The sequence below is a fragment of the Coturnix japonica genome, chromosome 3, assembly GCF_001577835.2.
Source record: "Coturnix japonica isolate 7356 chromosome 3, Coturnix japonica 2.1, whole genome shotgun sequence".
Lineage (NCBI taxonomy): Eukaryota > Metazoa > Chordata > Aves > Galliformes > Phasianidae > Coturnix > Coturnix japonica.
The window spans coordinates 21,478,650-21,504,684 of NC_029518.1; positions in this window are offsets into that span (position 1 = coordinate 21,478,650).

Here is a 26,035-nt window from a genome sequence, read left to right on the forward strand (position 1 = left end):
TTAATTATCAGTGTCAAAAGGACTACAGGAACCCAAGGAAGGACCTCAGCTGTGGTGAATGGGGGAAGGTAGAGACCTGATACTATAGCAGAGTTCTTATTTTGGAAATGAAATGCAGGGAGAAAACTGGAATCGGACACTCAGTCAAGTTTATGCTTTTACAAGTTAACACGTGATGTACAGGTAGCTCTTAGCATTTCAAACTAGAGTTGGTGGGTGGTAGAAAACTGGGCAGATACCAGCTCTAAGTAAAACCCTTTACACAGCAGAGTAGATAACTTTGCGTTTGCTGAATGGCTACACATAAGTATCTACTGCTGGTTTCTAGAAACTCCAAAATATGTTTTTGTTTTGTTTTTAAAGCCCCAATGTCTCCTTTTTTGTTGTAGCTTTGTTTTTGATTTTTTTTGTGTATGTGATATAGAGATTTAATTATTTATTGTTCTTCAGATTTCCCTTTAATATTACAACTTGAACAAGTGGTAGAGAATTTTCTGAGCCGATGATTTGATTCATTGATTAAGTAAGAATTGTGTGTAGGAAAGACTTTGTAATGACAATTGAAACTATACACGTAATCACATAGTTTCCACTCTATGAAAAGTGATCTGCAAAGCTGGAAGTTATCATTAGACTTGTGTTTATAACTCAGGATGGCCTCATTTTGCTAGCTTTTCTCGCAAATTAGTTCCCAGATGTCAGAAATATTGTCTGGTTGCCAGTTATTGCATAAACTCCTGAAGTGTTAGGTATGACTTACTGCTCTTGCCCTGACCTCAACTGTCAACAGGAAAATAGATGATAATGAAATAGATTGGATGAAGCAAGATTCAGAAAAACAAACTTAATATCTAATTTTGAGTGGCCTTTGATTATGCAACAATCACAGTTATATCTGGGATGCATGTTTTTAATGTTCCTGGAATTGCTTGTCCGACAATACAAAGCTTTTTACTAACAGAAAATCATCCATACAGGTTGGCAGCCAGGTTTGAAGTCTTTAATGCGCTTTGACTTCTAACATGATTTTATTGGTTTTCATTTCTGTATGACTCACATACTTTTAAAGTAAGTTTTGTGCTGAGAAAATGGCTCCCAAGCCTGTATTCCAGGTTGCTGATCTTGGCTTTCTAAGATGAGATGCTTCTAATGAGTGCCCCATGCATTTCATTACAAGATTAGGAGTGTTTTTACTCCTAATATTGAAAGCAGAGTCTTGACCCATCTTGTAGTCCAAAATCAGCTTCAGTCAAGAGGTTACTTCCTCATTAGCTCACCTTTCATTTGGATGGCTTTCCTTGATTGGCGTTAAGAAGACCAGGCTGCCAGTGTGATTGTGGTTTTATGCTGGCTCCACAGATAGGGAAAGTAAAAAGGGCCCTATCGTAGAGTGAACTTCCTGCTTGTTCCCAGAGAAGCTCCAAAATCCATTTTGTGAGACTGTAGAAAAAGCATTGTGTCATATGTCCAGTCAAAAGTACAGTGCTCACAGGGAGTGTAAAATTGCCTCCTGTGAACTACAGAGCCAAGAGCACAGCAGTAATCTTCCAGAATAATTATAATTCCTCTCACATTGATTTACTACTTTACAAGATGCTTGTGGTGTAATATGAGAAGAGAAAAACACATACTTTACTTGAACAAACTGATGTCTTATTTTGCTGCCCAGACTAAACTTTCCATATGATTCTGTCGTTCATTTTCCTATGCAGTCTGCATTTATCAGTGCTCTTTGTAACTGAAAAAAAATAAAATACTATGCCTTCCTTCATTCAACTCCCAAATTCTTATTGCACTTTTTCTCCCCTCATTATTATACTATACTGAGAATACAGCCTCAAAGAAGGCAACATTATTTGTATCGCTGTCTTTTGTGCTAAAAATATTCCTCTCTCACTTGCAGTGAACTCTCTCGGGGCAAGAACAGAAGGAAATACAATGCTTTTATGCATAACAGCTCCGGAAGTGTCAGAATTTTTCAGACAACTACTTAATTGCTGCTCACAAGGCTGTAATAACAACGGCGATGTTTTAAGTCTGTTTTCAATCTCTCCTTACTCTTTCCCTGTTCCCCAGTTTCTCCTCCATCATTCCTCAATCATGCAGAAACATCAGATGTAAGTTTTGCTAGTCAAATGAGAGTTTCTTTTCCCCTCTTGAACTGGCGTACCAGAACTAGGAAGAAATTGTATTTCTTGAAGAAATTTTTGTTTTTAACTTTCCCTATTGTCAAATGTAAAAGTACATACCACAAGTCTTCCAAAAATGATACCTGTAATTTGCAAATTGCATGAGCATGTGTAGTGTTACTGAGCATACAGTCAGGATGTTTTTCTACAGCGTATGCTTTCCTGTATGATGGGGAAATGTCACGTGACTGGTCTGGTTGAAATTTTCTTCTGTCTGTTTTGGTTTTAAGCTCTTTCCTTCTCATTTTGTTTAGTATGGTCATAGAAACTGTGTTAGAGCAAAAAAAAATTGTCAGTGGAACATGTTTCCTGAAGCTGATATTTAGTCATCCTGTGATCTGAAGTGTTCAACAGAAAATTGTCTGAAAAGTCTCAGTAAAAAGAGAAGAATTCTTGTACCTGCCTTTAGCTCAACACATTGAATGCAATGGTATATCCTTGCAGACTGCTATGCTGTGAACACAGAAATGAGCTATACAATGTGTCTGGTGGAATAGGAACCAGAATAAGGTTTTCAGTGTCCTTTTTTTTCTGCCAGTGGCAGTCTAAGAACAAAAAACTTTAACAGAAAACCTCCCCAGTTCCCAGTACGAGCATTGTCATTGGTGTATGTGAATGATATAGTAATCCTTTAACTAAATTGACCTGCTTGCCTATTATAACATCTGACAGACTTGCTGATGTGTATTTCCCCTTTCTAAAACTTCGAACTCAGGGTAATCATCTCTTGGGAATTCTCACCCTTGCCGCAGACAGAGACTTGATGTTTTCAATAAATAGTGTAAATTAAAAGCTTGAGATATGTGGCAAGCTTGTTTCTGATGGAATTGATCCTCTCATTCGAAGGGAAGACTTGCAATAAGCATAATACTGTGCCTGACCATAGCCTACCTGCAGTACCATGCCACTTAATGCATGGATGGGTTTTGAGACGGAGAGCAGTGTTTAGAAGTGGGACCTTAAGTGTCAAATTAATAATGTAATAAGGAAATGAATAGGCTTGTTCATAACTGTAAGAATGAGACTGTTAATGTCGGGTGTAGGCTGTTTCCTTTGCTGAAAACACTGTGATTTCTCCCTCCAGTTGTACTAGTATGGCTCTGTCCTGCAACTTGTACCACTGAAGCCTTTTCTCAAGAGGGTAGTGTTTATAACAGCCCTGGGAGAGAACTGGCATTTACATTCATTTTGTGTCAAAACTGGATGTTTCAATGACTGGGGGCTACCAGTGAGTTGGAAGAGCCTTTTTCTGTCATGCCCTCAGCAGTACAGAGCCTCATTGTTGTCCTATGATGATAAAGCAGATGCCCATGTGTAGGCTTCTGAGTGTTCTGGGATGTCAGAATAGCTTGCAGTGCTCCAGTTCATACTTGCCAGACTGGACAGTTAAATACCTTGTTAATCTGTTGCTTTAATTATGCATTAATTATCAGACTGAAGAAGCACAATGCATCTTAGGCTGAACTTTGTAGGGCAGTTGACAGAGGACCCAGACAAACACACCTAAACATGTAATAAACATGCATGTCTGTAGCTTATCACTGGTCTTTTGTTAAAAGCAAGGCATAATACTAAATGGTCGAGTACTTCCCCCTTGCCTTTTCCCCTCCTAATTTCCTTTTAAATTTATTGTGACGCTTGACTGCATTTTGCTTAAATGTTGCTCTCCAGACTGTTGTACACAAACCAATGTTTTCATTGTAGAGCACATTAGAAGTCTTTTTTTGCACTAGCAAAGCTACCTTGAAATGAATCTTGAATCAAAGCAGAGGGGAGTTGTTGTGTACACAGATAGGTGCAGCTATTTATTCATCAATACTTGCTGAACATTTATAGAGACCAAACAGTGTATGTGAGCACTGTAAGGCGGTGGGTGACATGTTTCAACAATGGCGATAGTGACAGTGGGTCATCTGCTGGTGCTGAGTGTTGCAAGCACAGAATGCAGGCTTGTGTTCATCAGTGGTGAATATGCAAAGCTAATGGTGGTGACCATGTTGAAGGAATAGTGTTTTGTAGCTGAGAATTTGCTCTATTGTGTAGTGCTATTGGGTTCTTTGTATCTGGTGTAGTTTCCACAGAAATAAATAGGAGACATTATTTTAACTGACCTGCAATTGCACTGGGATAGATTTAGTGTTATTTCCTCTTTTCTAATCCTCTAAAGCCTTTTTCTTGAAATCGCTTTGTTTCATTGTCTTTGGCTCAAATAATTTGTTTACAGGCTGGCACAATTATCTTATTTCCTTTATTTCTACCCTTTATTCTGTGACACTGCCATAGCACTGGGAGCATGCTGTGATATTCTAACAATTTTGACTTTCTGGGATTTTTAAATTCAAGTATTACTATTTATATTAAGCTTCTGCCAGGTCTTTTTACTGCCTACTTTGCGCTTGAAACAGTGAACTTAAACCAAGACACCAAGCAGATCTGCCAAGATAAACCGCATATGAACTGTAAGCCATTATCTTTAACTTATGTGAATTCCCTCTCTGAGCAAATTGACTTGTGCTGCATATGCAACTTTTTGTTTTATGGATATTTGAAAAATAGTGAATATATCTACTGAGTAGATGTAAGCCAATCAGGCAATGTGTGGTGTCTCGGAAGCTGCTCTTGCAATCTGCATCCTGTTTCCACTGCCAGTTTTGTGGTGGAGGTTCCGCCAGGTTTTTGTTTCTGTTCTTCCCCCGCTGTACCACTGCCTTTTAGAGAGTAGACTGGAATAGAAGTGTGAAGTGCAAATACTGTTGTGGTACTTCAAAGTTGTTTAATGTGGCAGAACTTCTGCACTTCATTCCTTTAAGTCCATTTATTCAGTTTTATAATGAAAAATAATCTTTCTAAAATAGCATTTAAAATGTTAATTTTCTGTTTGAAAATGTGCAACCATCTCTGCAGGCTGTGAAGAGCTTTAAACTACTAACCTGCTGCAAGGCAACTGAATTAGTGATTTTATTTATTTATTTATTTAAAAGCCAGTTCAAGTATTTTGCAGCGTATGTCAGCCGGATTGAAACCTCTTTTAATCCTGAGTAATTACTGCAACACTTTGCACAATTAGCTTCAAGCTTTCAGGTCAACAGAATAATTACATAAAAAGATGAACCTGTTCTCTTCTAATTTCCATTTAAGTGGAAGAGTAAATTAGAGTAAACAGATGCCATAGATTTTTCTTGGTTAAGAGATTTATGCCCTCATGTTTTCTTGAATCAGAGTTTCATGTGCACGTTTCCTTTAAAAAATAATAATGATTATAATAAAAAAAGCAGTAGTTGATTTGTTGCAGAGGTTGGTGCTTTTTGCACTTTATGCTTGAGCAAATTATTACATTAAAAAGTCATCATAAATGCAGAAAATATTAACTAGTCAGAATTCTATGGATATGGAGCTTCCTTCTCTTCTGCAGCATGAGCCCTATGACTGGTGAAATGAAATATTCTTATTAAATCAGTTTAGCTTAGTTTTTTTACACTGCAGCTGGCTGTTTTTGTTTCTTTGAAAAGCAAAGGTTGGGAGATTTGCTTTTATTTTTCTGCTTAATTCCTTGGGGAAGGGCAGATAACTGGATTTTGCTTCTCTTTTCTTTCTTTGAAATCTATTTGTACTAAAGAGAGCAGGAGCATATTTTAAAATATGGCTTACAGTGAGATACAGATAACTGTGTGTAAGTTTTATCTTGCCTGCAGCTTTTGCCCAGGGAAACTAATTAGGCAAAGAACTGTTGCTATGAGCAAGCAGAGTAGTGGATGTTTGTCTTGACTGTCTCCCCAGTGTTTCTAATATTACTCCAGAAGTGACTTCTAGATAAATTAGGAAGAATGTAAAAAGAAGTAAACTATGCTAAATTTGTCAGATGAAGTGAAGAGAATTTGAAGTGTGTGTGTGTGTGTGTGTGTGTGTGTGTGTGTGTAAAATCTTCCTGTGGGTAGATGTATTTTTCTACCACCATTCTTCTCAGTTTCCTTACATTTAAATTCCAACATGACTTGAAAAGAGACAGACACTGGAAGTAAATTTAACATAATTTTATCATATCATATAACAAACCTTAAAACTCCAGTTTTCATTTTTTGTATTTTTTTAATCTTTTGGCTTTGTTTTTTATATTAGTACTAATGTATTCCATGATACTTGTTTTGATTTGTCCAGTGGTTAGGTCTTAATCTGGGTTCATAGTCTGAAAATACAGACCAAGGATTTTGTTTGAATGATTGGCTTTTTTTTTTGCTTTATAGTATCATTATAGACATTCTTTTATGCAATGATATTGCATTAGGTTAATTAACTATTCAGGTGCATGCATCCTCTCTCTTAAAATCTGAATTATGTGTAGTAATTTCATTCAAGCACTTGTGTTGTGAAAGGTTTCATTCTTGAGCAGTGTTGGAGTGCCAGGAAGCTCTATTTTGTCTGTTCTTTGCTTTATTCTTAGTCGTATTTTTTTCTTGTCTGCCTTCATTAATTTCAAGCTCCTTACCTTTCATTGAGAAATCATGCAGAATAAAATTGTAGTTCTGTAGTTTCATGAAGTTTTAAGTCACTGGGAATTTTTTCCTTTCCTATTTGCAGCCAAAATTCCTCCCTGGCAGACATAGAGTTTTTGCATTTCTCATGGCACTGGTATCTCTCTGAGCTGTTGATGCTGGGAGAAGAGCCATTTCTAGTGACTTTTCTTTAACCGCACTCAGCTCTTTGTTTTGCTTAGTCCATTGGAATTAATAGCTAAAAAAAATCTTGATCTGCAGGGAAGCGTCCTAAACCTTTCCGGTGACTGGTACAACATGAGCAGAGTGAGACAAGTCCTCACGTTCACCTCTTCAAAGGTTCAACAGAAATCCTTGGGGTTGCTTTCACAGACGTTTTTATTCAGTGTTTTGGTTTGTTTAAACTCCAACTTTACACATTTTAAACTTAGGAAAAGCATAGTTTTAGTATATGCAGGTGGTTCACTCTGGAAACACCTTTGTTTGGTCAGGTGCTGGTGCCTTAATGAAATTAAAGCCTCTATTCATCTTGCCAGCCTTGTCTGACACAATTTGAGATGCTTGACACAGAAGACTTCACATCTCTGCTAATCTAAAGAAGAGCTGTGTACTTAAAAAAGCTGTCATCAAATAGAGTGCTTTATTTATTGTAATGGGAAGCCATGCTTCTTTATAAAATATTGTCTCTCCAAATAGCCAGTTTTGGGGGCAGTTAGTGGCAGGTACAGTGATGTTTTCCAAGTACAGCTAACCAAGAAGTCTTTATGTCAATTTCAGTGCTGATAAATCCAGTTCCACATATATTTCTATAAGAGTGTATGTAGTTGTTCACAATTTAATTCACAGTTTAATATTCTCACTTGTAAAATTCTACATATTGTGCTGCTGTGTTAATTCTTTCATATCTTAATGAAAACAACTGAAAATTTGTGTTAAGGGATAAAGAGGAAAAATATTGCCCTATATATGTACTTAAGGTTTACAATCATTATGAAGATAAAGCAAAACTTCTCATGTACTCATAAATTCCTAGGGTACCCACAGATGTAAATTTAAGCAATCTGCACAGTGATTAAAAGCTTTTTTTCTTTGTTAGTCTTTTGGTAGTGTAAGCATTTCCTTCCGAGGTTGTTTGTCTAGCTTGTAACACAAATACTGTGCTATACAAACATTACATTAGTGTGGTTTCAGAATGACTTTTCTGGGGGGTGACAACATATCTATTTTGAAAAGAGTGTAATTTCCAAAGTAGTCTTGGAAAAGGGTGTGATTTCCAAAATACACTCGGGACCAGCAAGTCTAATCCTTGACAGAACCAGTGTTTCTCTCTCCCTGTTTTTGCATCTCAGGTTGATTTGCTTCAGCTCCTGCTGCAGGCACATTTCCACTGTTCCTGTGGCTGTGCTGTAAGAATTAGTTGGGTTAAAAAGAGCAAAAGCAAGGAACCTGTGGGGCTGGGATCTTCCTGTGTCACCTTCAATGCCATTTCAAACATTTTTTGTCAGTTAATAGACCAACAGGAGCCTCTCTTTACTGGTGTTGCTGGAGTGCGAGAGCTTAAACAGCATAATGGGCTGCTGCAAGTAGGTCAGCTTTCACATTTTGATGTGTATAGCCACAAAGGTGGAAGCTAAGGAAGTATATGCTTGCTTTTAAGAAACCAAACCTCTTTATGGTAGTTAAGTGGAATGGGCAGTCTTATGCTTCCTTTCCTTGTTTTCTGTTTGAAGGCAATCCCTTCTTACTTTACCATTTATAATGGTATTTGTGACTGGGACAGTTTTTGCAAGGATTGTTCTATGCTACTGAAAGGAAAGCAGTCAGGGAAACTGTATTTGACCATCTGAAGTGCAAATGCAAACAGAAGAGAAATAAAATTAAACACTAGTTCTATTAAAATGCAGGTATTTAAGCCTCACTGGTGTTCCTCTCAGAAACTCTGCTTTTTAAATTAGTTTTTTTACATTACAGATGAGAACTAAAGATCTTTCTTTGGCTTTCTCATGCCCCTTCCTCTTGCAAGTTAACACTTGTACCTTAAACCCAGGCAGTCTGGTTGGTTTGCAAACGATAATCATGCCTTGCATGAGATCCTACCCATGTCAAAACCCAATGAAACAAAATCCTCCTTGAGAGGGAAGTTCTTTGCCAAGCTTCAACTTGCTCCTCTGAACTGACTGGGTGGTGTTAGATTGAACCAGCTGCCAGAGCCTGGGAGTCCTGGCATTACAAGAGATGACTCTGTAGAAAAACCACGGTTGCTAAGGAGCAGATCATGGAACCGGTCTGCTCGTTTTGAAGTGCCTACAGCCAGATCTGTTCAAAGACAGCAGCCTTTTGAAGCTAATGCTTCATATTGCGTTGCGAAGGTGTGCAACTGGAAATACATGTGACTAGTATTTCTTGTGCCCCTTTTGTCTTGGGGCAATAGTCTGTGATGTTGTCTAGGGTAAATGTGGAGATTCATCCTTTGACCAAAGTGAGGGATGGCTGGAAGACAAGCAGGGGCAATGCAATGTTAAACTTAAAACTGTGTGAGCCAGAGTAATTATGGAAAATGTTGAAATGCAATGGCAAGCAACAGAGGGGTGGGGGGAGGAACAAACACAGCCTACTTTGATTTTAAAATATGAACTCTGTGTTTTGGTTGTCCTATCTTTCTTATGTATAAGGAGTGCATAAGCACCAGCTAGTTCCTTCTACAGTTGGTCTGACTGGGTTCAGGCATGCAATTTGTTGCCATCAAATCAGCAACAGCAATCAAAATAAAGATTACACGTCTTACTGTTGCCTCTTTTGTAGATTATGGTTAGGAATACAACATCTGATGTGACTTTTTTTTCCCCCATCAGTAAGCCTTTGTCTCTCCATTACCGCTGTGAGTTTATGGTGAACACGGCGTAGCTGGAATGTCTTTTATTGGAATACCTTTTACCGGAGTCCCTACAGTCCAGTTTTCTCTATCATTAAACCGTGGCTTTCCTGAATTTCCCCCCCTTTCATTTAACTTGAGTAAGGAGTCTTGTGGTGCTAATCAGTCTGGGTTCAAGGAGCTGTTTCTCAAGTGAGGTGCTGTGACTACTGCGTAAGGAAGCCTGTCTTTGTAGAATAGGAGCTGATTTCATTAGCCTTAGGCACTATCTGCTTAGTGCATCAGTGGGTGGAGGACTGATCACAATCTAACAAAACTGTCTGTGGGATCACTTGATAAAAGCAAATTAAGGCTGGTGTTTGTGATTCGGGCTGGTGGTATTTTCAGGAAAAAAAATAGGTCCAGAAGCTATACCAGAAAAGGAGAGTGCGATGAAAATTGGGTAAAGTTGCTCTGTTCAATAAGGTATTTTGATGTTTGGTTAATTCAATTCATTGAGAGAATTGTTTACTTTCTACAATAGTAAAGCAAAATGTAGCATAAGTTGTGTTTAAAAAAAGACAAAAACTGCTACTGAAGAGGAGCTACTCTGTGTCTGCTGAGGAGATCTGGGCTATGGAGGGTCTGGATTTTTTAAGTTAAGGAAAACCTTCCTATTTTGAGACCCAAGCCCCCAAATGGCTGTAGTTTTGAATTGCACTTTCTGATGTTATTATTCTAATGCACAGGAATGGATGAAGCGGCCTTAATAGGACCTATATTCCGAAAATCTGCCTACAAATAATCATGCATTTCCTCTGGGATCCGATTTTGCATGTAACTTCAGTTCCTGGTCATAGGAAAGTAATAAAGCTCCAACTATTTCTGTCAAACAGAGATCAATCTTTTATTCTGTCACTCCACCTATCTATGTTTGGTTACTGTTTGTTGTCCTATAAGGTGTATCATCATATAGAACTGAGAACAGGAATATACTCAAATTCTGTTTTAAAAATAATTTGCAATAGTGGTGGTACAGCTGGTACAGTCATGTATTTGGAAATGGAAACAAAATCCACGATATCTACATCTGTTCTTTTGATTCATACATGAAGTCAAACATTAGTAAGTTTTTTGTTTCTAACTATGATTGGAAAATTTCCCATATATTTATTCTCATGCTATGGCTGGCTAAGTGAAGATGTATTTATTTGTCAAAGAAGAAATACTTAGCTAGGAGGAGTTCTCATCTTTAAAAAAGCTCTGTAGCTTCTTGGTCAAGGCACTTGTCAAGTTCCACTATTCTTTTTCACTAGAAAAGGTCCCAAAGCTGATCTCATCAAACATGTGTCCAAACCTCCATGACTGACACAGTAACAGACAACAACAGAAGACGTTACTTTTTTTTCCAGTGGAAAAGGATGACTAATATCTTGGCCTGTTACAGGAAAAAAAAGTGGATTTAATTTCCTAATGAAAATCAATTCATTATTCTTGGTGGTTTTTTTTTTTGTTTTTTTTTTAGGTTCTCAGTATTGCAAACATGACTCCTGCAGTCAAACAGCAATTAGGCAGATGAGCTGTGAAGAAAGCAAGAACATAAACTGAGCTTTAAAAGCAACATTGGAAATGTCAGATGTAAATAACAGACTGAGTAGAAATGTTAAACGAATCAGTATTCCCTCATTTCTGAAAGCTGCAATATTGCTAATAGATAGCTGTCTTTTCTCATAAGCAGTGCCGATACATTACTGTATCAGTTTTGGGCATACAGGGGAAGAAAATCTGGGGCTGGGTTTTTACTGTGAACAGGTTTCTTTATTTTTGTCAGATCCTGACCCAGCCAGATCACAGTCTCAAGCTACCTCATAGAATGTCCTCAGGGCTTTGCTGGAGAAAGTGAGAAAGGCAGAACACTCAATTTGAGAGACAGAAATGTTATTACTGCTAGTGCTGGATGTTGAACCATGCTTTAAGCTTCCTATATTTTTATACCCATAAGGTAGAGACACTTGCTTTTGCATCAGAGATTTGTGAGTTAATTCCCACAGGATTCTACTGTGTGTTAATACTGCATTTGAGTGACACTTTGAGTTTCAGCCGTCTATTATAGGTGGAAAAAGAAAACTCCCTGAAACATATGCAGTTCCATATTACATGATACTTTAGAAATCAAGTGTTTCGGTACTCTAGTGTGTACGAGATACAGGAATGGAAATAAGTTACCAAACTTCTTAAGCCAAAATGCACTGCGAGGTACCAGTGTGTTGCAAAACTGACATTGGAAGCCACTAAAGGAATAAAAAGGTAAGCATGAATTTTATGGAAGGACAAAAACTAGTATTAAAGGAAGCATAGATTTTTTTAAAAATTATTTTATTTTATTTATTTTTTTTGTATGAGAATATCTCTAGAGGCTTATATAGCTGAAAAATGAAGTGTTAAATGATCTTACTGGGACTAATGTAAAGGTAGTCTTGCGTTGTAATTTAGTTTATCATGGCACTACTTTTAAATGCTAAATTCCTCTCTGAGCCTCCTTCAGGAAATGATGGAGGCAGGAGAATAATTTTGGTTCTTAGAAAAATTTTAAATGAAACATTACATGTTGTGTTTGTTAGGAGAAGGGAAAAAAAATTACAAAACTAACACTCATGCTGAGAAAGATTCACATATCCATGATCTGTCTTTGTTAAAGATTTTCCTATTTAATGGAATAGAACAGTTCAATTGGAAGGGTCCTACAAAGATCATTTAGTCTAACACTGAATCCTGTTGTGGACAGGCAACCAAAGCTTAATAATGTTACTGAAAGTATTATCTAAATGCCTCTTTAACAATGACAGACATGGGGTGGCAACTATCTCACTAGGAAGCCCATTGCAGTTGCTGTCCACCTTCACAGTGAAGAAGTGTTCAGCTTGACCCTTCCCTGGTGCAGCTTTGTGCTGTTTCCATCATGCCATTCTTTCATAAGAGCAGGGCTGGCACCTCCCACTGCTACCCATCCCCAAGGAGCAGCAGAGAGCAGTGAGATAGCATCCTGGTTGCTTTCTCTCCAAATTAGACGAAATGAGGTAGCCTTGGTCTCTCCTCACAGAACATGCCCCATTTTACACTTGATCTGTATACTTGTACATGAAGCTTCATACTTCATGCTGTTCAGACCCTGTCCTGAAGTTGTCTACAAAGCCAGGCTTAATTGATTTTAGTTATAAAGCTAGGTTCCAAATTTCTTGTGGATCGTGAATATTATCTGTGTTGTACAGGTGAAAAAGTTTGAGCAGTGGAAAAAATTTCCTTGAGATCAAGCAATCAGAGCTGAGACAGCAGCTTGTCTCTTGTATTGCTTATTTGTGCTACTGTACTGAGAAAAAAGGGAACATAAAGGAAAAGAAAACAGAAGATACGTTATCCAAGATAGAGAACTCAGACAAGGACATGTACTGTGTGTAATACAACAGGAATCATAAACAGGCCAACACTTCTTGTTATCAGATTTAGGTAGAAATTTATTTCTTCTCAAGGAGACAGTTTACTTTTTTTTTCCCCCTGAGGATGACAGGAAATTTTTTAACCATGCAGGGTGAGGGGAAAAAAAATAAAGAAATCTCAATTAGAGATCAGAAACTTATTTCCCTGCCTTCTACTGTTTTCCTCATGGCCAAAAGAGTGATGGTCAGGTTGAGAAAATAAGGAGAGAACTCTGTCTTGTCACATAAAACAGCTCCTCTTAGACCCTGTGCTCTGAAAAGTGTTATTCCATTCTTGTCTCCAAATAAGCTCAGTTTAGCTGTGAATAAGATTATATTCAAGCTTTTTGGTAGACCTTCACTATTACAATGGAAATTTTTAGCAGTCATTTTAAAGCAGTTCTAGGTTTGTTTTAGTTTCAGAGAGCGTCTTATGATACAGTTAGCCTTCTCAGGTCTAATTGACATCCATCAATTAGTTGTGGAATCAAGTCCAGGAAGTGCTTATTTCTGCACTGTATCACCAAGGGAAATAGTAAATGGAGGGACAAGTGAAATATGTCCCATTACAAACACCTGGAACAATATGCTGGAGGTCTGAGCAAAGCATTCCTTTTGGGATGGAGCTTGTGGAGCTCATGGTACTTCAGAAGTAGCTGTTCATTATCAAAGCAGTGAGAAATGGGAGTACTCCTAATGGTGCATCAACCAGTCCATAACTACTAGGCCAGCCTGTTGTCATGACAGGGAATTTTCAAGTTCTTGTAATCTTAATTTATTCAAAAAGAAACAAGAATGGGTAACAATGAGTGGGATATGGATACAGGCTTAGAACTGGGTGTGACATGCTGAGATTTTCATTTTGTTTATTTGCCTGATTTGAACTTACGCTAAAGAATTCATAATTGCTCCATACTGTAGAAGGATTTTCCTGTAATGAACTCAGCTGTCAGAGAGACAGTTGTGCATATCAGAAATGTTTATGACATTCAGATGAATGTCATACAGGATGTAAGCGCTGTTATTGACTTTCTCTCCACAGTAGTTAAATCCCCTAAAGCAATCAGTAACTGCCAAAGGAACAGGAACACAAATGCTGCCTCTTAAGGTATTGTCAGTGGAAATATGGATATACTGAATATATGGACATACTGAAGAGCTGCTCTCCAGAAGTTTCAATAGAGGGCAAAAGAGTGTGATAAAGTCTGTTGGCTGTATCTTGGACTATCTTGATGTTGATGTAATTTGTCAACTAGATTGTTCCAGAGATTAAGTGAAGTTTTGTTTATGGCAGCTGGTCAGTCTGGCAGTGAGTGAGTTATTATTTTTGCAAGATTGTTATTTTTAAATCTCATAATCTACAGAACTATTTCTGTGCTCCAGTTGTTTATTGCTTGCTGTTGGCCTTATTTGGTTTCACGAGGGACGGATTATCAAAGCTGTGCCTTTTTTATCATGAGTGTATTTGGTTCTGACCTAAAAAGAATATGGTTTGGTGTTACCACATCTTGGAAGGATTTTACTCAGAAGTTCAGAGGTGATAATAATGTTTTGTGAGCCAGGCCAGTGCTAGAAGACTGAGGTTTCTGAATTCAGAAAATGGGCAGAATGTTGAACAGGGAATTGTGGGGTTAATTTGAAATTGTCTTGTAGAGGAGATACTTAGAAGAAGTGAGGTGCAGTCAAAATTCTGACATTCCTTTCTAGTATAAACCAAACAATTATATAAAAAACAAAAAATAAAACCTGGCCCAGCTCATCAGCTGTCATTGTTGGCAAGCTTTGGCTTTCCAAGAAGAAATTGTCAAATGAAAAGTTATCTAGGTACTATGTATGATTGCATAAAGTGAATGTTAGCTTTTTAACTTTATTTAACTTTTATTTTTCTCATTTTTTCTTTTTAATCCTAAATTCTTCTCAGGTTAAGTTTGTATTTTAGATGTGGTCAGTAGCTTGATGCAGCAATGATACCTTCATTTTCACCACTTAAAAATCTGTAATTTTCTAGCTGAAGACAAAATAAACCAACTTATGTATGGATAAGAAATGAGAAATTCTGGCAGTGGTTCAGGTGCTTTGCCAAGTGACATAGCTTAAAAAATATGGTTTTATTGCCAAGGAATAAGTAGATCATTTATGAAAATGAAAAGGTATTTAAAAATGCGAGTGTTAAATTGTGTGCCAAATTCAGTTTTGGCCAGCATGTAAATAACATGCTGAAATCTGGTTGGAAACAAGCTTTGGTTTTTTGGTGCTGTCAGTTGCTACCTTGATCATAAACTGTATGCTTTGGATTTCTTTTTTCTTACTTGTTCCTTCCTCAATGCTCATCCTATTTTCCACCCCAAAAAGAGAAATTGTGTATATCTTTATTAATTTTATATTTGTATTTGGAAAGCCACATTTGCTTTTATGTTAAATCCAGGAGGATGAAAAAATCAACTCTGAATTTGCATTCTCAATTGGGTACCTGGATCCTGATTTTCCATGAGCAGAGTTGAGAAACTGACTTTGAAAGCTCTGAAACTACGAGTTGTAATAGTCCACACATATGAAGTTGTAGGCTGGGGCTTTTATTGACTTAAGTCATGAAAGGAATTGACCTTAAGAAAACCACAAATGTGCAGATTCGAGTATTTGGAGAAAATACTTTCATTGTTCTTCAAATTAAATAAGTGTGCATATTCAGCAAGACACGCTTTGCTTCAGCTAAATGAATAAATAGAAGAGAGGGAAGGAGGAGAAAATCTGTTTTGTAAACTAAACTTGTAAAAGAGTTTAGTTGAAAGAACATGAAAATGATTCTGTAAGTAGACAGGCTTATTGTTACAGGTGTAAAACCTGGAAGTTTTATGTATAAAAGTGTAGGGCTAAGAGTGATGGGTGGTGTTTACATGTCTCTATATAAATTTATGACATGCTTGTGAGCGTACCACACATGCATTCCCTTGCATCTCCCAGTATACCTCTCATCGTTTCAACTTTCATCCAGTGGAACTTCATATGAAGTCAGTTTTTCCCCAGAGCAGACCAGCTTCTTTCCGTATTGCCAGTCTATAAAAAGACTGCTTTAAATACAAGGCAAGACACAGATCGTTTGAGATGGTGATAACAGGGCTCTCTCTTGGTGCTCTCTGTCTGTTGGATCCAAGTGATGCCATCATTTGGCATCCAATCTCTTAAGGATCAAAAAGATCCAGATGTTGGGTGGACAAATCTTCATTTGCCGGCCTCTGCTGAGCATGTGATTACTGCTCAGTTTTCCATGCATGGTACTATGTACTTAATTCTGGCAATTCAGTTGCTAGCTTTAAAAGTCATAAAAAGAGGAGGAAGAGCAAAAATTATCACAGAAAGCTATTCTATTGCCTGTCAGCATTTAAGAACTCCCAACTATTAGCTGCATTTCCTTTTTTTTCTTTTTTTCTTTCCTTTTTTTTTTTAATTTTTTTTATTTTTTTTTTCTACTCACACATTTGTTTTATTATTTGTTCCAGTTAATTTACATGTACATCCAGGGAACAGTTCTCATAAAGTTTCAGATTCATGTGCATAGAAAGTGGTTCTTTAGTGTGAAAATGAAGAGGGAAATCTCAACCACTCCGGTGCATTTTGACAGGGTTGCAGCTTTCCTTTTATTATGCTGTTAACTTTGATAACAACTGAAATTTCTTCTTCTATCTGGTGTAGCTAAGCTAAGTAACAAAGCAAGAAAGAGTTCACTATTTGTGATAATTTTATATGTCTTGTACAAAATGTTGTATCTGGTCATGCTCTCAAAGTTGCTGTTAACTATTCAGCTTAAAAATGAAATCCTATGTGTCTTTAAGCACATTGCAAGACACAGGATGCTGTTCTGCTTCCTCATTTGACGTTATGCTGTGCTTAGATAGTGATGAAATAGTGTTAAACATCTGTGCAGCTCACAGATGTAGTGCTTGTATAGTCGAACTGATCATAACAGGGTCACAAAGAGTCCCATGTTCCTGTTAGGTACAATGTGAGGGGGAAAGTGGGTTCACAGCAGCTAGCTTTTGGTACCACCTGAGGTGTGTGAGCTTTCTGAAAGGCCTTTGCTGCGTAAGGCATGTGGGAGAGCCTGAGAAATGATATCTAGAGTCAGGAGGGTCTAGGGCAGCTGTTGCTGTTGTCTGTATACCAGAGCTGTATCAGTACAGCTGGCACCAAAATTCCATAGCTGTATATAGCATGTAAAGTAATGTGGGTGAGTATTTACATTGCTTATGTTGTCTTCCTGTCTTTGCCGGAATTCATAGTTTCATCTGATCTATTCATAACCAAGACAGTGAAAATCTTCTACACTAACAGTGAAGTTCCTGAAATGAAATAAATAGAACACCAAAAAAAAGGGAGGGGTTTTATGCTTTTATTTTTTTAGATGACTCTGTAGAAAAAAGCATTGCTAAAGGAAGAAATAATACTTGATGACATGCATTGGCATGGTCCAGTCTTTTGCTCTTACTTACAAGCAAAGTTAATAAGTCTGTTTTTTAATGGTTACTCAATCTTAAAAAATAGCAATAAAAAAATGCAGGTGAAGTTTTATACCTCATATTCTACACTTGCTTCCAAATTATTGAGGGGCATGCTTTATGGCTCTACCTAATCAAATTGACAAGACTGTTATTTAAAAGTCAATAAATTACAGCATTTCCTATTTTCACAATATTCTAAATTCTTATGTTGTGGCTTGGGTGAATTCCTGTCTGGTTTTGTTGGCTGTCTGAAGCTCAGATATCATGCTGTTTGTCTTTAAAGGGTATGTTGATTTGTGGTAGAAAAGTTTTTACAACATCCTCTGATAAACAAGAGCAAAGTCTGAGGAAAGCATCCAGAGTTAAATTCAGACAATAAATAGAGTAATCCGTTAGAAAAAAGGGACTGATTGATACCAATTGTACCATAAAAGAAATGTTAAATATTTAAAATGGTAAGTAAACATCTGCAAAGCTAGTGATTAAAACGTGCTGTTACAACAGCTATTCCTTTCAGTGCTTTATAACTTTGTCTGAACTTGAGGGAATGTTTTCTATTTTCTGATGATCTGTTCCTGTGGCATTTGGAAAATGGGAGAGAGAAACAAAGATGAAAGTGGACGTAAAAACATTTTGTGAAAGGTACTTCTATCCTGGGTGTACATGTTGTCTTTCATAGGACACAGAATAATCCAAGCTGTGTGCACTAATAATATGAAAATGGTACCTGACGCAAGCTATTACTCTATTCTTCAACTGTTTTCTGTCTGAAGCCTCTTTGTGTAATACCTACATTGTCCTAATTCTTTACAACTAGAAGCTTAAGTTTTCTGGCACTTTATAACATAAGTAGAGACTGAGGAACACAGTTCACATTACTTTCACAGTCTCTCTACTAATCCTGTATCATTTTTTTACAGCAGTTATAAACTACTCTTATAATTAGACTAGTTGTGTAAGTACTTAGAGATAATTTGACCGTGATGATTACTTTGTAACATAATCACCCAAATTTGCCAGTTTCAGTGCTCTTTGCTTTGGGAAGGGTGGGCTGAGTGAAGAACAAGTTGACTTTATTATTACTTTTCCCCTAGACTCAAACAAATAACCTTTTCTTCAAGTGTCTTCAGCGAGTGGAAAACAGAATCACAGAGGTCAAGCCTCTGTGGGAGAGCACAGAATACTCAAATTAAGACTGAAATGGTACATGTTTCAAGAAATTGAATCGTAATTTAATGATGCTTTGTGTTCTTCTTTGGGGTTGACTACAAGGAAATTCATGAGGTACTACTGTAGGGAAAGGGCTATTGTGCCTCTTGGCTGGTAAGCTAGGACCCTTGTCCCCAGAAAGAACATTATGTTTTCTGAGGCTATAGTAGAGATGTTAATACTCTGAAGTGCCTTCATTGGAAAGTCTGGAGATGATTTTTCTCAAAAAATATCTGGTACTGGAAAAGTTGTACTGTAGAAGTTCAAATGTTTCAACAGCAACACGAAATAAATGCAGAAACTCAGGCTCATGTTCCATGGCAAAGACTCTGTGTTATCTGGAACCTTTACTTTTGTGAGCTGGAGAGCAATGGGGGGGAAGTGTACAGTTGTGTACTGCTGGAAAAAATATTACTTTAAATGAAGTGCGTACTTTGCTTAATGTGAACTCCAAGATTGTGTTTCATAATTTTTGTACTACTTAACTTCTAGGAGAAAAAGGCCGTTAATTCTCCTGCACATGGATGCTGGAGCTATCTTAAAATGTTAAATAAATATTTTGCTATTTCTTCATGAGGGGTGTGTTCTGTTGCAAAGCAGTAACAAAAACTTTTTGCTGCAGACAGATGCTATGAGGTATGACATGGAGGCAGCTGAGGAAGAGGAAGACTTGGAAAGAACTGCTCTCAGTGCTGACATTTTAATGATTTTTTTTTTCCCTTAAAATCATATTTGTTGGCATACATTTTTCCTCCTTCTGCTTACTTCTGTCTCTTGGAAGAATGACATGTTGGTACACATATTTCTACCTCTGCAGCAGTGAGTTCTATTACTATCTTTCTCTCTTTGGCAGTTATCCCCACATGTTATCTGGTAAGCAGAAAGTATTGCAGCTCTGGATTTCCAGGGCCTACTTTGAAGTTTAATGAAGTAAAACCTGGAAACCATCCACCAGGCCAAGATCACCTGCTTCAAAGAGAGGAGGGAAAGAATAAGAAAGGAATGTGTCTAAAGCTACATGTTATGAAAGCATATTACGTAGGTACCTGTGTCTTATTCCTTATCTCTTGAAGATGTAGCACATTCTTGTAGTACAGTCAGTCATTAGATTGACCTTTTTGTTTTCTTGGAATAAATTTATGCTCAAATAATTAACAAAAATACAAGCATTGCAACATGAATGAAAAGAAACTATGGGACATTTTACTGCAATCTGTCAAAGTTACTCAGTCAAGTAGGAATATGATTATCTAGTCTCCCACTTCTTAAAACGGAATTATTCCCAGACTTTTGAATATGTTTAATGCTGGTTGTGTTTTCTTCTCTGTATTGAAGACTGTAGTTTATTATAAAATATAGAAAGAGTTCTTCCCATTTGCACTTCACAGTGCTATCAACAAGTCTTCAGATCGAAATGAGAATCTTTAAAATTCACTATTTGTGCTTTCCCTTTTAAGAGACACCGTTATTTTAGTGTTGTGTTTTTAATGCCTTGGATTGCTTTATGAAAATGTTTCCATTCTAAGCTGCCTCACCTGCATTATAAAATACTATGGCTTTAAAATTCAACTCCTTGTTGAAAGTTTTGCCATCAAAAGCTCCAACACAAGACCAGATTTTCTGAAGAGTACCTTAATTAGCTTGTCCATGGATTACAACCAGGGAACTATGTATGGAGCTGAATATCTGCTTCAATGCACTGGAAATGATGATGGCAATGTGGGAATATTACCACATTTGTGCCAGGTGGGTCTCACAGATGTTCACGCAAGAACAGAAAGAGCATGATAGGCAAGTTTATCAGGATCTATTAAACCAGTATTAGGCTGAAGGTGATGTGGTATCACCACTATGAGCTGTATGACTCACTATGTGTGCTGTCTTTTGGGATAAAAAAGGAGTGATTCTTCTGGATTCTTTTGTCAGACAAACCATTAACTCCAATTGATACATCAGTAGGCTGACTAAGCTTAAGGCTCAAAATTCCAGAGTCAGGCCAGACAACCTTTCTCTTACAACACAATAGCCCCATATTTGTTTAAAGACTGTGGAGAGCATTACCAGTCTCTGCTGGACTGTCCTAACTCACCCAGTGAATGTCTGGGTTTGGTACTTTCTAACTTCCATCTGTTTGGGCCAGTGGAAATGGTCTGTGTGGGCAACATTTCCCTAGCAATGATACCATCACAGCAGCTGTGAAACTGTGGGTTAACTCTGCTAGTACAGATTGTTATGAACAAGAGCTTGCATGCTGTGCTCATTGCTAGTGAAAATGTGTAACTAACAGTGAATGTGTCGGGAAAAAAAAATACATTTGTAGATGAGAATTTTCTCTATTGAATAGTGCTATCGTGTTCTTTGTAGCTGTTGTAGTTTACGTGGAAATAAATACAAGGCATTACTTTCAGAGTGAGCAGCAAATACAGAATCTAGATGGAAATAAATACAAAATGGGTAACACAAAGTCTAGCAACTATAAGAACTATTTCACCCTGCTTATAATCTAAAACAACCTTGAGAACTTTGGTTCTGCACCTGCAGTTTAGCACCGTCTCTTAACAGTTGGTTTAGAAACTAAAAAAAGGCTTTAGAAAGCACAATAGTTGATTGCTTTGAAGTGTGGGCTGAGTCAGATATTATAAAGCAGAAAGAAAGCAGGCATCTGAGTCAGGGAGTGAGCTTGCAAATGGTTACGAGCATGATGAAATGGATGGAAGTGATGGAAAATATTTCTGTTTTAAATATTTCACTTTTTCCTCCTGAATGCCACATTTGCTCTAGCTTTACCTTATGGGCCTTGGTATTCCTTTTTTGTCCAACTGCAGTTTAAGGCTTTTGAGATTCTTAGTAGCAGAAGACTACTACTTTGCCTGCATGCATCTGTAGATATACTACAACCACATCCATGACACCTGGAAGTGTTCTTGTCTTCTCTAGCTTTATACAATGTGGCAAAATATTGCGAGAGCAGGTCTGGCTCACAGGCATTTTGGTTACTTCTGAATACTTAGTATCCTTAGGTACTTAATGATCTTCATGTTTTCAGCTGGAATATTATCTCCCAGAGCCCAGTGCTGTGAATCTGTAGACATAGATCTGCAATTCCATTTTCATATCTGCTGTAGAAATGCAGTACCTAAATGAGCTTGATCACTGGCTTTTGGTCCTGTTTCAACTGTAAACATTGGTGTACTCTTTGTTATTTAGATTTAGGTGAAATTTGGACTTGGTTTTCTCCTTGTTGAAACTCTCTCATTGTTGTTTAGTGTCACTGGGTTCGTTAAACTGCTGTTCATTCTCAGATCGTTGGTTTTGTTTCATTTTTTCCCTCCTAGACCCATTCACAATCTCCCTTCCCTTCCCCTCTCTTGGAGCACACGTGGCTGGGCCGTCCCGTGCTGTTAGATAGGGGAGGTACTTTGTTCCTTCTCTCCCTGGGTCTGTTTCCGCTGTCATGGGGTTAGCTCTAGAGAAAACTCCATGACAGAAGACCATAAACATCACTCCACTGTAACTAGAGCTGATGAGATTAAGGGATGCTTGACAAAGTGGAAGACAGGCAGTGGTATCTAACAGCTGAAGCAATTCTTTGTTCAAGTGCACAGATCATACTATTTAAAAATTAATTAACCCAGAGAAGTAGGGAAGTTAATATTATCCATGTAACTAAGGCAAAATGGAACAGCAGGAAAATAAGGGTAGCCTGGTAATTCTAATTGCTGATAATTGCTAATTATCTAATTACCTTCTGTAGTAGAATTTTTGTAGAACCATTTGTGGTTTACTGCGCCAACTAATGTGGAAGAGAGAAACAAATGTTAGTGGGTTCTATAAAAGTATATTATATAAATACTTACAGTGTGAAACCATCTCTGAAGTGGTAGTAGAGGTAGCAGGAACACATGAAGAATAGATGGCTCAAAGACCTGGTTAATATTAAATCCTTGATTATTTTTACTCTCATGAAGCAGCAGCAGCATGATACATGGAGAAATATCTTGACTTTGAGGCAGTGTTAATAGCTCTACAGTATTCTGGTTGGGAGCATATGCTGAGCTGGGCTGCACCAGGCTCCTTGTTGGGGATGAGTTGCTGCCTTTGTTGCACCTCCGGGGGCAGAGTGAAGCCTGGCCTGAATTAGGTCAGGGTGATTCCACACCTGTAACATCATAAGGAAAACTGTAAAGCAGTGGGGAGTTGGTGAGGAGCCAGCCACTGCTGGGGGGGTTGTTTGTCAGTGAGATGCTGTGTTGCTAGCAGGGCAATGGTGGGGAGTTGTGCTGCTAGTGTGTAGCAAGTGATTGATTGCACTGTGGATGTGTATATTTTTGTGTGTGTGTAGGTATCATCACATTTTTGTTTCCATATTCCTTTTCTGAATTAGTAAGTAGTTTTTATCTCATCACAAAAGTTCTTTTTTTGTTTTCAGTTCTCTCCCTTATCCCACTTGAGGGGAGTGATCAGATAGCTCTGTGGGGTTTAGTTGCTTGCTGTATTAAACCACAACAGAAAAGAAATTATTTAAAAAAAAAAAAAAAAGCAGATCTGTGCACTAATTATTTACAGATGCATACTGGCGAAAGGTATTTGTACTTGGTGAATAATATTAAACATAACTGACTGAACTGATCAGTTTTTGACAAATCTGATAGGTGTGTTCTTCTAAGCAAGTTAAGGAAATATGAGTGATAGTGTACTTGCAGTTGGAAAACAGTTCCCCCCCGAATGGCTTTTGGTGTTTAAACTATCAACCCAAAAGAAAATGTTAGCTTGGGTTGGGTCTTCTGCATTCTTAACTTTTTGCTGATCTCATTTATGATTGGGATTAAATAAACAGAAGACTTGTGGGAATTGCAACACTTGAAAAAACAGAATGATACTGTTGTCTTGAGAGACACTCTAGACAAGTCAGAATGGTGATCTGAAAATAAGAGAACTTAAATAAAAACACGGGGATTTCTCCTTAGGATGATGGGAAGAAGAAACTGAGAAACAGGAGAAGAGTAATAATTTCTTTTCACATTAATAACATTAATATGAAACATTAAAGCAGAGAAAATCTGGGCTTAGGCTGGAAGTTAAAGCAACAAATACACATGGAAAAAAAATAAAAAATTGGGCAACAATACGGGACAGAAGAGGAACTGATTATCTTTCTTCTCATGGTGACTGTCAAATCTCAGCTGGGAATGGTGTTTAAGAAATGCGTACTAGTTGTCAAGTGTCCAGAGAAGAACTTTATTAAGGAACACATTGGAAAACATGAGCTATGAGGAAAGACCAAAACTTAGAAAAAGACAAAACAAATTGTTGTGCATGGATTAACATTCCTCTTAAGTGAAAGAGGAGGGATAGATGGTTTATTTGGATTCTTTTAGTCCAACATTTGAATGGCAGTTGTTTAGGACTCAGCAATAGCCATATGTATATGGTGTCAACTACTTGGATCGAATGAAGGACTAGGCAAGAAGAGAGAGAAGAGAAAATAAACACTGGTGATCTAGGTGCTTTTTAAAATCTGTCTGTTTTGTTCCAGCCCTAAATCTCTAGTCTGGTGTAGTCTTTTTCATTTTTAAAAACAGAGTTTGTAACTGTTTTTGACCTCTAGCTAATTTTTGAAGATTCATGTTTCCTTCTTGTGCATAAAATGAATAGTAAGAACATAACATTGATGTGATTAGTTAATAAGGTGTATTTGCATATGAAGTAATTATTTATGCTTCTAACATCAGGGTTTTGTGTGTGTGTCATTACTGTTATAGATTGATTTCTGAAGCATGCAGTCTTGTACGTGAATTATCACTTTGCAGAAGACTGTATGATCTCCTTTCTTTATGTAGTTTAAACTTGTTCAGAGAGTGCTTTGGGTTTTGTCAGAAATAATTTTGTTCTGAAGAGATGGGAATTGGGACATATGGGGGATTTTATGTTTTGTTTTAAATACTCAGCAGGAACATGAGGAAATTTCTTAATCATGCAAAATCCCTCACTGAGTTTGAAGTACGTAGGCTTTGTTCTACTAGGATTGCTTGAATAGTACTGGAACTAATCAAGGAGATGCAGTAATATAACAGAAACAGCCACAGTTTTAACAAGCGTTATTCAGTGCTCAAGCCAGGTTATGCAGTGTCTCAGAAGAGAGATGTTCCTTTCATATATTGAAAAATTCTTGAGTTGAGGGTATAAGAATTTATTTCTTTCAGTGTCTGTGCTACCCTAGTTTCAACAGTCCAAAATAAAACTAAAAGATGCAGTACTAGGATGTTAAACACAAGTTCTGGAATACTGTTCAATGTAGCCTTTTTTCTTCTACAAGATTCTCTTTGGCAGTTCCTTTATAGCAAATTTTACTTCTGGATTTTCAAAATGTGTTTGGTTTGCATTTGTCCTCTCCATTTTTATTTTTTTTATTTTTTTTCATTTTACAATAATCTCATGCTTCTATGTAAATCAGCCCATTTCTATATACTCATTATGTATATCCCCATATATCAGCCCATTGTAGGTGCACATTTCTTCTAATTCAAAAAATAATTGCTGGATATCCTCCATTTTTGGCCTAATCTCACATGTTGCCATTGAAGTTATATATGCCAGCGTATTCATGTGAAAATGACAGATAAAACTCTCCATGACTGACATATCACTATATATATGGGGGAGGAGGGGGAAGTTTTTCTGCTCAAATATTTGTCTTCTCTTGGGAAATGGTCTCAGGCGCTACCAAAACTAACAAATGTGTTTGCCCAGAGGTAGTTCTCCCCTTTCTTTCTGTCCCTTTTCCTTGTAACCTGAGCTCTGTGTTCCAAACCACATGAAGGGCAGTGAAGTCTGTGTTAAAACACTAGCATTTTTGTTCAGAAGAACTGAATGACTTAAAGGATGAAGAGAAGATTTGTCCTGACTCTTGTGCTATTTGGGAACTGCAGTTCATTTGGTTTGTGATGAAACCTTGTGTTCATAAGGTTGTTGTTCAGGCTTTAAAAATGCTCCTCCTAGAGGTCTCTTTGTTTGGGAAAGCATTTCAAGTGTTTTAATGACTCTGGTTTGTAGAGCTGTATTTATCTGACACACTGTAGTTTTCGTAACATGTTTCTGAAGCAAAACGCTGTAGGCGCTTTTGCTGACTTGATTACTGTCTGGTATATTGTGAAGCGCCATATAGCTTTAACAGAAAGCAGATTGCAATTATTTCTTTGGTGGAATTAATAAAACTACAAAGAATTTTTATAATTGTAGGCAAGAACTTGCCTTGAGGTTATCCAGTCTTCCCTCAACCATTTTTTCCTACTTCTTATCTTTGTGACTTATAAAATCTTGATTCGTT